This window comes from Diceros bicornis, chromosome 2 (genome assembly GCF_020826845.1).
Source record: "Diceros bicornis minor isolate mBicDic1 chromosome 2, mDicBic1.mat.cur, whole genome shotgun sequence".
Taxonomy (NCBI): Eukaryota; Metazoa; Chordata; class Mammalia; order Perissodactyla; family Rhinocerotidae; genus Diceros; species Diceros bicornis.
In genome coordinates, this window is record NC_080741.1 from 49,100,713 (window position 1) to 49,114,543 (window position 13,831).

The following is a 13,831-nucleotide window of genomic DNA, read 5'->3' on the forward strand; positions in this document are numbered from 1 at the left end:
TTGTTCTGATTTTTTGTTTAGTGGTTACTGTGCAATTTGAATGAAAGATCTCATAGATGAGATAGTCCATTCCCTAATAGCCTCTTGTTCCCTTAGTCTAAGCAGGTTTCATCCTTTACCTCTTCCCCTTCTAAGCTGTTGTTGTCACAACTTATTCCATTATGTGTTGTGAGTTTGTAGTTAAAATGAAGTGATAATATTTATTTTCAATGTTTTCCTTCCCTTTATCTTTGGAGTTATAAGTGTTTGCTAATCTGTTCTGATAGAGAGTTGCAATTTTCTGATTTTGTCTGCCTGTTTACCTGCTTGCTCAAGGCTTTGTAAATCCTTTCTTTCTGTTTTTTCAGGTATGAGGGCTTTCTTGATCAAATCTTTAGCGGGGGTTCTTGCAGCAATGAACTCCCTCAGCTTTTGTTTATCTGGGAAAGTTTTTATTTCTCTATCATGTCTGAAGGATATTTTAACTGGATATAGTGTTCTTGGCTGAAAGTTTTTGTCTTTTGAAATTTTGAATATATCATTCTACTCTCTCCTAGCCTGTAAGGTTTCTGCTGAAAATCCGCTGAAAGCATGATAGGGCTTCCTTTGTAGGTTATTCTCTTCCACCTTGCTGCCCTTAATATTTTTTCTTTAACGTTGACTTTTGTCAGCTTCACTAATATATGCCTTGGAGAAGGTCTTTTTACATTGATGTAATTAGGAGTCCTGTTGGCTTCTTTTACATGTAATTCCAGCTCCTTCTCTAGGTTTTGGAAGTTCTCAGTTATTATCAAGCTGTCTGCTCCTTTTTCCCTCTCTTCTCCCTCTGGAATACCTATAATCCTTATGTTGCACTTCCTAATTGAGTCAGATATTTCTTGGAGAATTTCTTCATTTCTTTTTAGTCTAAGTTCTCTCTCCTCCATCTGAAGCATTTCTGTGTTCCTATCCTCCAGATTGCTAATTCTATCCTCCATATTGTCAGCTCTGTTGTTTAAGGACTCCAGATTTTTCTTTACCTCATCCATTATGTTTTTCATCTCTAACAATTCTGTTTGGTTTTTCTTTATAGTTTCGATCTCTTTCGTAAAGAATTCCCTCTGTTCAGTAATTTGGTTCCTGATTTCACTGAACTGTCTTTCAGAATTCTCTAGTAGCTTGTTGAGTTTTCCTGTGATGGCCATCTTGAATTCTTTGTCATTTACATCATAGATTTCTGTGCTTTCAGAATTGGTTTCTGGGTGATTGTCTTTTTCCTCCTGGTCCGGCATATTAATATATTTCTTTATGCCATTTGATGGAGTGGATTTGTGCCGGCACATAGTGAGTTTCTGGATGCAGGTTTCACCTGCTGCCACTTGGGCAGGGGCAGGAGCTGTGTAATCTAAGCTTGCTGCTGCTATCTTTGTCAGCTGTGCCTGTCAGAACCTGGGCCACTCCTTGGGATTGTAGCAGCCCTGTGGGGTCTCTCACCAAATGGGAAAGTAGTCATGTGGAGGGGCTCAGGGTTACTGCTGCCTGCTCCCACAGACCCACAGAGTTGTCCTCCCTGCTTTGGGGTCACAATGGTACTACGGGCATTCACAGCAGCCAGGAGTTTGTTTGCCCATACTCAAAGCTCAGCTGCCCTCTGTTCCTAGGTCACACCAGCCGTTGTGCTTGGTTAGCAGAACTTCCCCTCTGGGACCAAAACAAAGCCACTCCCTGGGACCAGGTGGGATTGTGGACTCTCCCACTGGACCAGAGAGTGATCACGCAGGGGCTCAGGGGTACTGCCACCTGCTCCCACAGTCCTGCGGAGTTGTGCTCCCCTCTTCGGGGCCACAGCAGTACTAGGGGCATTCACGACAGCTGGGAGCTTGTTCAGCTGGACTGGGATCTCAGCCACCCTCTGCTCCTGGGTTGCAGCAGCCATTGTGCTTGATGGGCAGGGCTTCCCCACTGGGTCCAAGCCTGCACTGCTCCCTGTGGGCTGCATGGCCCTGAGGGCTCTCCCACTAGACAAGGAAGCGATCACATGGGGGGCTCAGGGCTACTACCACCTGTTTCCACCGTCGTGCTGAGGCATGCTCCCACTATCGGGGCCACAGCAGTGCTATGATCGCTCCAGCCAGGGAAGTAGTCACGTGCATGTGCTGGACTGTCTGGGGTCCAGAGGGTGCTTACCTATTTCCACCACCTCCTCTGGAGGGGTAGTCCATCTGCCTTCAGATATATAGCTGCTCGGGTCTCTCAGGCATCCTGATGTGCTGTGTGGGTATCCTCTGCTGATCAGTGAATGTCCTTGCAGTTGTAGTTCGAAGGGGGAGAGACACAGGGAACAGCTCGCTCCACCATGTTGCTGATGTCACTATTTCCCCCTAGTTTTATTGATATAGAATTGACATATAACATTTATTAGTGTAAGGTGCACTATGCTTATTTTTAAGAAGTGAAATACAAGTTTGTAAGTTTCATTTAGAAATTTGAAAACTATTAGAAGTGACAGCAGATTTGAAAAACAGTTAAGTAGAGGGCTGGCCCCGTGGCTTAGCAGTTAAGTGCACGCGCTCTGCTACTGGCGGCCCGGGTTCAGATCCCGGGCGCGCACCGATGCACCGCTTCTCCAGCCACGCTGAGGCCACATCCCACATACAGCAACTAGAAGGATGTGCAAATATGATGTACAACTATCTACTGGGGCTTTGGGGGAAAAAAAAAGAAAAACAGTTAAGTAGAAAATATAATAACTGAAATTAAAAGCTCAGTGGGCATACTGGGTAGTAGATTGAATACAGCAAAAGAATCAGTGCACTAGAGAGATAAGTCAGAAGAAATAAGTCTTGAAGTTCAAAAAGACCAAAAAATGGAGGGGAGGGGCCAGAGGGATAGACAGGGTAAGAAATAAGAAAATACAGTGAAAAGTTCTAATATATGTGAAATTGGAGCCTCAACGGATGAGAGAGAGAGTAGAGGCCACAACTGAATAATGATTGAGACTTATCGAAAAATGATGACAGATATTCATAGATTCAAGAAGCCTAGCAAATCTCAAGCATGATAAATAAAAAGAAATTCTCTTTTAGACTCATTTTAGTAAAACTTCAGAAATTGTAAAGGATGTATATCAGACAGAGGAAAATGATCCCTGATTTGTAAGAAGTAATGAAGGGCAAAGAACATGGCAAATAGTGGGTAACTCTCAATATTAACTGTATAAAATGAGAAGAAGAATGTCTTGTGGAGTTTAAATTATAGAATTTAAATATTTAACAAGAATAGTCTGTAAGTTGTGAGTGGAGAAATGGTAGTATTCTAAGAATGAAGGTAAAGATACTAACATTAATACTGAGAAATTAATGACACACGTTAAACTTCTAGTGAACCACTAGAAGAGCAGAGACATTGCATATCATCCATAGTAGTAGAGTTAAAAAATTATGGGCAACAAGAGAGTGGAACTGACTTCAGGGACCAATGAAAAACAGAAAATTGGTGGGGCTGGCCTGGTGGTGTAGTGGTTAAGTTTGCACGCTCCACTTCAGCAGCCCGGGGGTCGCAGATGCAGATCTCAGGTGTGGACCTACACACCACTCATCAAGCCACGCTGTAGCGGCATCCCACATACAAAATGGAGCAGGATTGGCACAGATGTTAGCTCAGGTCCAATCTTCCTTACCGAAAAAAAAAACGAAGAGAAAATTGAATGGTAGCTTCAGACCAAAATATATCAGTAATTGCATGGAATTTATTAGAACCAAAAGGCTTCACTTAAAAGACAAACACTTCAGGTTGGATTTTATTTAATTAATTAATTTATTTATAGTATTTTTTATTTTTTGAGGAAGATTAGCCCTGAGCTAACATTCGTTGCCAATCCTCCTCTTTTTTGCTGAGGAAGATTGGCCCTGGGCTAACATCCATGACCATCTTCCTTTACTTTATATAGGACGCCACCACAGCATGGCTTGATAAGCGTGCCATAGGTCCATGCCAGGGATCCGAACCTGCGAACCCCAAGCTGTGGAAGCAGAGCACGAGGACTTAACCGCTATGCCACTGGGCTGGCCCTCTATTTTATTTTTTTTTTTTACTAAATGTTTCTCTTTCTCTTCTTTCCCTTCCCTTCCTATCCTGAACAATTTGTTCCAAAAGCTATCAGGTGAAGCATCTGTCTGCATAGGGAAGGGGGCTATGGTAGCTCAGAGTGGGGTTTCACAGTCTGAGCCTGGTGAGACGGGCATCCACATGGTGGTTGAGGGGCTGTCCCTTGTGGGGTGTCACAGTCCGAGAACAGTTAGGAGGGCATCCATGTGGGGGCGATCCAGCCCAGGGTGTCAGGTCCCAGATGTGATGAGGAGGGTGCTCAGGGTGCAGAGGAGCAGCCTGGCATTGGGTATCAGAGCCTAGGGGGAGTGAGAAGGGGTTTCTCAGGGGAGAGCTGCTTGGCATGTTTTATCAGAGCCTGAGCAAGGTGAGGAAAGCCTCTACAGGCAGAAAGAACAGGCTGACATGGATATCAGAGCCTGAGGGGCTTTTGGACAGACCTCCAGGGTCTGTAGATGACGTGACCATCACACAGACTAAAATTAACTATCTAACTAGTTTAAAGAGATAAAAAACAAGATTTAAAATTTCAGGAAAGAACTAGAAACTATTAAACAAAAAAAGAGCATAACAGATTTGAAAGGAAGCAAATAGAAATTCTAAAATTGAAAAACACAATAATTGAAATTGATCACTCAATGGATGGTTTTAATAGTAAATTAGCAGCTGGGTGAACGGGAACATCAGAAGAACTATCCAGAAAGAAGCATGGAAAAAGAAAAAGAAAAGAAAAGATAAAGAACACAGGGTAAGACATAGAAGATAGATAGCTTCCAACATGTATTTAATTAGATTCCCAGACCAGCCCCATGGCTTAGCGGTTAAGTGCTCGCGCTCCGTTACTGGCGGCCCGGGTTCGGATCCCGGGCGTGCACTGACGCACCACTTCTTCAGCTGTGCTGAGGCCGCGTCCCACATACAGCAACTAGAAGGATGTGCAACTATGACATACAACTATCTACTGGGGCTTTGGGGACAAAAAAAAAAGGAGGAGGATTGGCAATAGATGTTAGCTCAGAGCCAGTCTTCCTCAGCAAAAAGAGGAGGATTAGCATGGAAGTTAGCTCAGGGCTGATCTTCCTCACAAAAAAAAAAAAAAAAAAGAATTTAATTAGATTTCCAGAAACAGAGAAGAAAGAGAATGTAGCAGAGGTAATATTTGAAGAAATAATGGCTGATAATTTTCAAACACTTTATTTCCAACAATAATTCTCAGAGTTAAAAAATCAAGAGCCCCAAGAAGAGAAAGAAAAAAAAAGCCATACCTAAACGCATCACAGTGAAACCTTTAGGTGTCTCCATTTCCTCTGAGGTGATGGGCCATGACATTATCTTTTACAAACAAAATGTTTAGGAACAGGGCCGGCCCCATGGCTTGGTGGTTGAGTGAGCGCGCTCTGCTGCTGGCGACCCGGGTTCGGATCCTGGGCTCGCACCGATGCGCTGCTTCTCTGGCCATGCTGAGGCCGCGTCCCACATGCAGCAACTGGAAGGATGTGCAGCTGTGACACGCAACTGTCTACTGGGGCTTTGGGGGGAAAAAATAAATAAATAAAATCTTAAAAAAAAAAAAATGTTTAGGAACAGTAACCCACACGGAAATGATCAGCCTCCAACCTTCCTGCCAACAACCAGGTCTTTTGGCAATACAATAAACAGGAATGACATTCATGATATAATATATCCTGCTGTACACTTACGAAATTCACGCCTCCAATTAGTGCAGGAAGTAACTCTGACAAGTATCTTGAGGTTGCCATTCCTGCGTGGCTTTTTGAAAAGTGCTCTGCTCAACACAGATGGACTAAGAGGAAATAATGCACACTGATAACATAAGAGTTGAAGACACTGAGTTCAAAGCTGCTCATCACTTTTTTTTTTTTTGTGAGGAAGATTAGCCCTGAGCTAACATCTGTTGCCAATTCTCCTCTTTTTGCTGAGGAAGATTGGCCCTGAGCTAACATCCGTGCCCATCTTTCTCTACTTTATATGGGACGCCACCACAGCATGGCTTGACAAGCAATGCGTTGGTGTGTGCCCAGGATCCGAACCTGCGAACCCCAGGTCGCCACAGCAGAGCACACGCACTTAACCACTGCCCCACCGGGCTGGCCCCCTCATCACTCTTAACTATAGTTTCAACTGTCTGCTTTATGGATTAGCCACAGTAAATTGGACTTTCTTCTCCTGTAATAAATTATTAGCAGAATATCTAGAATCTATTGAGGGCTTAGTATATCCTAGACACTGTTCTAGGTGACAGAAATAAAGTAGTGAACAAAACAGATCAAAATCCCTGCCCTTATGGAGCAAGCCAGTATGTAGTAGTAAAATACATACACAGTATGTTACATAGTGATAAGTTTAAGAGAGAGAATATAAACCACAGAAGAGAGATAGGAGATTTGGTGGGGTATAAATTTTACATAAAGACTTCAAAGAAAATCTTGGAGAAGGTACAGAAGCAAGTTGATGCTCAGGAGAAACTAATCCACACCAACCACAAAGCAAGTGCAAAGGCAATGAGAGGAGAACACATCTGACATGTTCAAGGAACAGAATGGAGGCCAATATGCTGGAGCAGCAAGAATGAGAAGGAGATGAGGACAGGGTGGTGACAGGACCCAGTTTATGGAGGACTGATAGATCAGGGTAAGGACTAGGCTGTTCACTTTGTGTGATATGGTAAGCCACCAGAGGATTAGAGTATCATAGACTGACTGACTGCTGAACTGAGAACTGACTTCAGGGGGACAGTAACAGGAATACCCTTTAGGAGAGATGATTGGACCTAGATAGTGGTGGGTTGGGAAGATTGGTTGAGAAATGGTCAAATTCAGGAAACTGTTTGTTGGTGTTGTTGACACAGTTCCTAACAAGTTGGCTGTCATGTATGAAAGGGTGAGCCCCATATGGCACCAAAATTTTTGGCTTGAGAAGTTGGAAGAGGGAAGATTGAAGTAATTGCTGGTGAGGGGAGCTCAATATTGGACATGTAAGCTTGAGACGCCTATTAGGCATCCATGTGTAAATGTCAACTAGTTGGATAGATGAGTCTAGAGTTGAAGAGAGGTCCAGGCTTGATAAAAATGTGGGAGTCACCAATGTTTCTGAGTGTCCTCACCATCCTAACTCTTGATACCCAAACACAGGAACTGAAGAGATTCCCATACATGTCCAGATAATCTCTATATGAAATCTTCCTACTTATTTTTCAAAACTCAGGAACCAAAATGACATTGGATAATATGGCACACCTCACTATCTGAAATTTCACTATTCAAGTTAGGTATTGAACAGATTTAGATATTAAAGGATACTTATTGCTTGATGAGAAGACATTTAAAGCCATGGGGCTCTCCAACATTTCATGGTCGTGGAGATGAAGAGATGCTTAAAAAAAAAAAAAAAAGGATAGAAGAGGAATGGCTAGAAAAAAAGGAGGAAAATCAGATTAATATGGTGCTGTGGAAGCAAAGATAAGAAAATTTCAGGGAAGAGAAAGTTATGATATGTATTACACATTATGAGCAGTCAAATAAAATGAGAACTGAGAAATGATCATTGGATTTAGCAACATAGAGGTCATTGGTGACCTTGAGAAGGGCAGTTCCAGTGGTTTAGTGGAAATAAAACATAATTGGTTAATCTGATGAAAACTATGAATCTTCTTCCCCCCCAAAAGCCTGTGTATATATATATATACACCCACAATTTCACATATAATTTCACAGGGTTTTCATGCACTCCAGAAGACTATTCATGGCCCCATTAAGGATCTATTAATCTCAATTTAAAAATCTCTGGAAATAGTTGATTGTGGAGAGTGAGGGGATTAGAAAACTGGGTGGGGAGGTAGGTGAACAGCAGGAAAGAAACGATTCTTACCTTACACCTTTATGCAATTCAAATATTTTAAACATCTGCCTATCTTACTTTTTCAATAAAAAAAGTTAATTAAAACAAAACTTTACTGAAGCTTCTATCAACACAGTTTTAATACTTAATTAGGAGCTGGCCCAGTGTAGGGGTTAAGTTCACGCACTTCACTTCAGCTGCCTGGGGTTCGCGGGTTCAGATCCCGGGCGCGAACCTACACACTGTTCATCAAGCCATGCTGTGCTGGCGTCCCATATACAAAATAGAGGAAGATGGGCACAGATGTTAGCTCAGGGACAATCTTTCTCACACACAAAAAAACTTAACTCTGTGTGTGTGTATGTGTGTGTGTAAGAAAGAGAGAGAGAGTTTATATTATTTTATTTCCTCTAACACACTAAGCTCTTCAGTGCCTTAGAATCTTTGCACATTTTTTTCTCCCTGCATGGAAACTTTCTCTCCACTCTGCCTTTGCATTGAATGCTAATTCCTTCTCCTTTAGGTCTCAATTCAGGTGTCAATTTAGAGAGAGGTTTTAGAGAGGTTTCCCTGTCAGACACTGTTATGCAGCCTCCCAACAGCCATTCTCTGCTGCTTGCCTGCTAATGGAACACTAATTTTGTTGGGCAGACAGCTCAGGAAGTGCTTCCTGTTCCCCAGTTCCAGGGGATGAACCTTCATTGTTTTAAGACTGTCACGGGAATCCCATGGGATTGGGTAAGGGACAGCCATGTGACCAAGTTCTGGTTAGTGAAAAATTGGGGAAGTATGTTGGGATTTATGGGGAAAATAATTCTCCCTGATAAAAAGGAGCAGTAGGGGTAAGACCTCCGTGTGACTGAGTTAATTTAGGAGGTTTGGAGTTGTAGCAGCCATCCAGGAACCAAGTGGGGAAAGCCAAGAGAATTGCAGAAAAGCCAAACAAGGGTTCGGACATCCTCATGTTACTTAAATGATCCAACCCTGCTACCACCTATGTCTAGACTTCTTTTAGGTGAGTTAATAAGTGTCTTTCCTTTTTATGCCATCTTTGGTTGGTGTTCTGTTATTTCCAGCTGAAAGTTCCTACTGATCCACTCTCCCTGACTACTCAGTCTAAAGGAGGTCATGTTTTGTCCCCTGCCCCGCCTGCAGCTGGTACTCCCTCTGCCCCTTATCTGTTTCTTTCATAACCCATATCACAACTTGCAATTTATAGAGAGAGAGACATATATATTTATATACAAATACAATAATGTAGCTATATGTATGTGTGTGTGGGTGTGTGTATAGTATTTGTCATTCTCTTGTCTTTTGTCACCATTGTACTCCGGCACCTAGCATCCTGCCTGGCACAATAAATATCTGTTGAATAAATGAAAAGTTGAAGGAATGACGGAATGGATGAACAAACACATCAGTCCCCCCCTGCTAACTGAACACTCCTTGAGGACGGTGTACATGTTCAATATCCCAAAAATGTAAAACGCAGTACCTGGCACTTAACATATACATAATAAATAGTCATTAAATAGTTCTGTCGGGCCGGCCCCGTGGCTTAGCAGTTAAGTGCGCGCGCTCCAATGCTGGCGGCCGGGGTTCGGATGCCGGGCGCGCACCGACGTACCGCTTCTCCAGCCATGCTGAGGCCGCGTCCCACATACAGCAACTAGAAGGATGTGCAGCTATGACATACAACTATCTACTGGGGCTTTGGGGAAAAAATAAATAAATAAATAAAATTATAAAAATAGTTCTGTCCACCTGAGTCTCAGACTGCCAACAGTATCTCTGTGTTATGAAGGGTTCTGGCTTAACCAAAGAGTAGAAGGGAAGGCTTAAAAACAGGATAACAAAAATGCACAATTTACAGACCAACTTTTGTTCCATTGCAGATGTTTTCCTTTATTCTCTTGGGTGTACATATTTGTGAACCGGAACTAATTCATACAACTTTAGGTAATTGGAGTATAATATACTACTACATCCAAGAAAAAAATGATTTGTACCTTTCTCATTTTATGTAAGAATTTTTAACTGTGTGCATGTAAGCACTATATTTTTAAAAAAGAAAAAAAAGAGCTACAAACGAAGTAGAAGCTCTTTTTACTTCTCTCCCAGGATTTTAAGATTCATAAAATGGTCTATCAGCTTTTTTTTTCTTTCTTTCTTTCTTTTTGTTTGCCCTGAGCTAACATCCATGCCAATCTTCCTCTAATTTTTAGTATGTGGGCCACCAGCCCAGCATGGCTGCTAACAGAACATTGTAGGTCTGTGCCTTGGAACTGAACCCAGGCCGCCGAAGCGGAGCACGCTGAACTTAACCACTAGGCCACTGGAGCTGGCCCCAATCAGCTCTATTTTTAATTTTGAACAAACAAACACAAAACCAACTCAGGTCTAATGGCAAACCACCTACTGGTTAACAGTACAAGCTCTGGGGATGGACTGACTCAATTACAAGGCTCCACCCCTAAAAAATCTCAGTGGTCTTCAGCAAGTTACTTGACCCTGTTCTGAGCCTCAGTTTCCTCATTTGTAAAACAGAGACACTAACAGTGGATACAACTAGAAATACTAGGAAGATACATGACATAACAAATGTACAGTACTTGGTGACAGACCCATAGTAAGAGCTCAAAAATATGAACTGTATTATTTTTATTCAAATGTAAATTTTTAATATTACTCAAATTTCTCCTCACCTCTAGTATATTTTTTCTTTATATTTACCTAGAAATCTACTTAGCTAAGAAATTATTCATATTCATGAGACAAATTATCTGTGATTAACCACAATCTAACATTTTTATGATATACTTACTCAAAAATATCTTCAATAGTTCACCACTTACTGACCTTGTTTAAAAAGTTTCAGTAAAACTTAGATGACTTTTTCTCTTTCCCCAATATTTTTATTTATTTATTTGTTTATTTGTTTATTTATTTATTTTTGTTGTTGTTGTTTCTTTTCTTTTATCTCTTTCCCCAATATTTATGGGAGGCAGCCAGCAGCATCAGGGCCAAGTGAGGAGGTAGCCAGTACAGTCAAGGTCAAGGAAGTGGTCAGCACGCCTGAGGATCAGTTACCAGGGGTATTGAGCAAATAAGTAAATACACTGAGGGTAATGAGAGCCAGATTTCTCACTGTTAGAGAAGGAAGTTGCAACTATGGAGAGGGGAAGGCTAGAATGAGCTTTGTGGTGTTTGACAGGAATTGGAGGTATTGGTGTGAATACATGGTTTTCAATAGATAAATAAGTAGAGAAATATAGTTGTATGTGCATTTATATGTGTGTGTGTAAGTATAGTGATAGTTCATTAGCAATGAACACACATAGCGTCCAGATCTTGGTTTCTAAACACTGTACTCCACTAAAAGGAACCAGAGCTCCTTGGAGAAATGTCTGGTTCCAGGGCTAGGGCATGGAAAATACAAGATGAGTATGGTACATCTTGCTATGTTACAAAGTAAGGAAGTATTCAAAGAATTATGGGAACATGTCAAAAGGACAGAGAATCCAGTACAAAGGGGGTTCCACTGGACAAATCTGGGACAATTTGAGCATCAAATAAATAATGACGGTAATAGATCATAACCCATTGAATAAAATAGGAATCCATGGATGTATTATGGTATAAATCAATGAATTAAGGGATAAATGGAGAGAAGAGGAAGTGCTTCCCTATGGTAGAATGCCACTATAAATATAGAAAGAATGATGGGACTAGAAAATCACCATTTGGCAACCATCAGAGCAACAATTGATTCAGACAAGGATCATCAATAGATGCTAAAAACAGTGGAGAAATTTTGTAGAAGATTGAGATATTTACCTGGTTTCCCAGTAAGTATGTTCCCATGAGATACTTACTAATTACAAAAGGAAAAATAATAACTTCATAGTGAAGGAAACTGGCAGACACCACCTTAACCAAGTGATCAAAGTCGACAGTGCCAGCAATGGGACAATCAACAATGCGTGCCACATGATGAGAAGAACACACCTCACTTCTGTGACATTCCTGCCAAAAATGCTTGACTTAAATCTAATCATGAGGAAACATCAGACAAATCCAAACTGAGAAGCAGTCTACAAAGGAGCTGGCCTGTGCTTTTAAAACTTGTCCAGTTTGTGACAGATAAGGAAAGACCTAGGAGCTCTAGACTGAAGGAGACTAAAAGGACATGACAAATATATGCAACACATGATCCTGTACATTATTGGGACAATTGGCAAAATTTGAATAGGGTTTGTGGATTTGATGGTAGTATTATTCAATATTAAATTCTTGATTTTGACGGTTATATGTAGAAGATTGTCCTTATTTTTAGGAAATACACACTAAGGTATTTAGGGGTAACTGGGCATTATGTCTGCAACTTCCTTTCAAAAGAGAAAGAGAATAATATACAGTAAACGTGGTAAAGTGACAACAATAGGGGAAATTGGTAAAGCATATACAGGAGTTCTTTGCATTATTCTTTAAACTTTTCTGTTAGTGAAATTATTTGAAAATTTTAAAAAACACACTTAGAAATAAGTGTGTTTTTTATTCAAGGCCTATGACAAGTTTTTGATATAATGGTAGAGACAATATCTTTATAAAGATCAAACTAGGTTTAATAATTTGTTAATGTGCTAACTAGGGTTATGGCTCCATTTCCAATCTCAATATCTGAGCCCATAAGGCCTGGGACTCTAACAAAAGCACAGAAGACACTGACATTCAAACATAAAACATACACTACAATATATTCAGAAGGATAGTGGTGACATCACTTCTAGATCTTCTATGAGTCTTAGTTGGAAGAAACTAATTTGGAAGACTCATTGCTCAGTCAGACTTCTAGAGCACCAAGGAACCAAAGTCTTAAAAAGATAGAGTAAAGACTAGTAATGCTAGAAAATTTTCATTTACCTGAAGGAACTTTAGGGTACAGTTTCGATTAGGGTAAAATTCAGTAAAGAACCATTTCAAAAAAATTTAATGTAGTATGATGTACTTACATAAATGCACATAAATCATAAGTGTAGAGCTTGACAGATTATGACAAAGTGGACACACGTGTGTAACCACCATCCAGCTCATGAACTGGAACTTTGAAAGCAGCCCAGAAGCTCCTCTCCATGCCTTCTCTAATCACTACCACTTTCTAATCCCAGAGATGACCCTTCTCTTCTTCCTGCACCAGAGATTAGTTTTAACATTTCTAATACTACTTTAAATCGCTCAGGGATTTTAACATTGAATTTTACTTTTAAAATTTGACTTCATTTTTTCTTTTGTTTTTCTGCATACAAATAATTCATATCCAAGGTAGAAATTCTGGGAGTTCACTACTGGTTTTAAAACTTTAATAAACGGCATAGTTCAATTCTGGAAAAGCCATTTAACAAACAGTGAATTTCACAGCTCAACTTTAAAAGTTCTATCCTTTGGTAGTCAAGCCAGAAAGAAAAGTTTCCATTAGCCAATTCATAATGATTCCATAAAGTTATTAGACATATGCTAATAATGTCTTAGTAGCACAATGAAATTATGTTCCCACATGACAATATCAGATAAATGAAGTTAAAATGAGCCATTGCCTACTTAAACATAAGTTAAACATAATTACTGGTTTCAAACTCAGCCTTAGTAACCAAATATTATTTGCAGTCAGTGACTCTTGAGAATTAACGTAGTAAAGATGAAAGTAAAGAGTTAGCAAAGATGAAAATGGCAAAATGGGACAACTTGTCAGAGCCGAAGGGTGCTCCCATTTATGAATCCCTGCTCATCCTCTCCTTCTACCAGGGGATGAGACAAAGTCCAATAAGCTTTTGAGAAAATAAAAAGATGGGGGTCAGAAAAAGAATCCTATCTGGTACTACACCTCCAGGAGAGTGAACAAACCATATGA

General features: G+C 40.6%; 1 long non-coding RNA gene across 1 annotated transcript; it reads right to left on the reverse strand.

Annotated features, from left to right (window-relative positions):
• On the reverse strand, positions 1-7,485 carry LOC131415551 (uncharacterized). Its single transcript, XR_009222496.1, has 3 exons — positions 7,386-7,485; positions 5,331-5,397; positions 1-2,339 (listed from the first exon to the last, which is right to left on the reverse strand). It is a non-coding gene; the product is annotated as an uncharacterized LOC131415551 (long non-coding RNA).
• Positions 7,486-13,831: the final 6,346 nt, after the last annotated feature.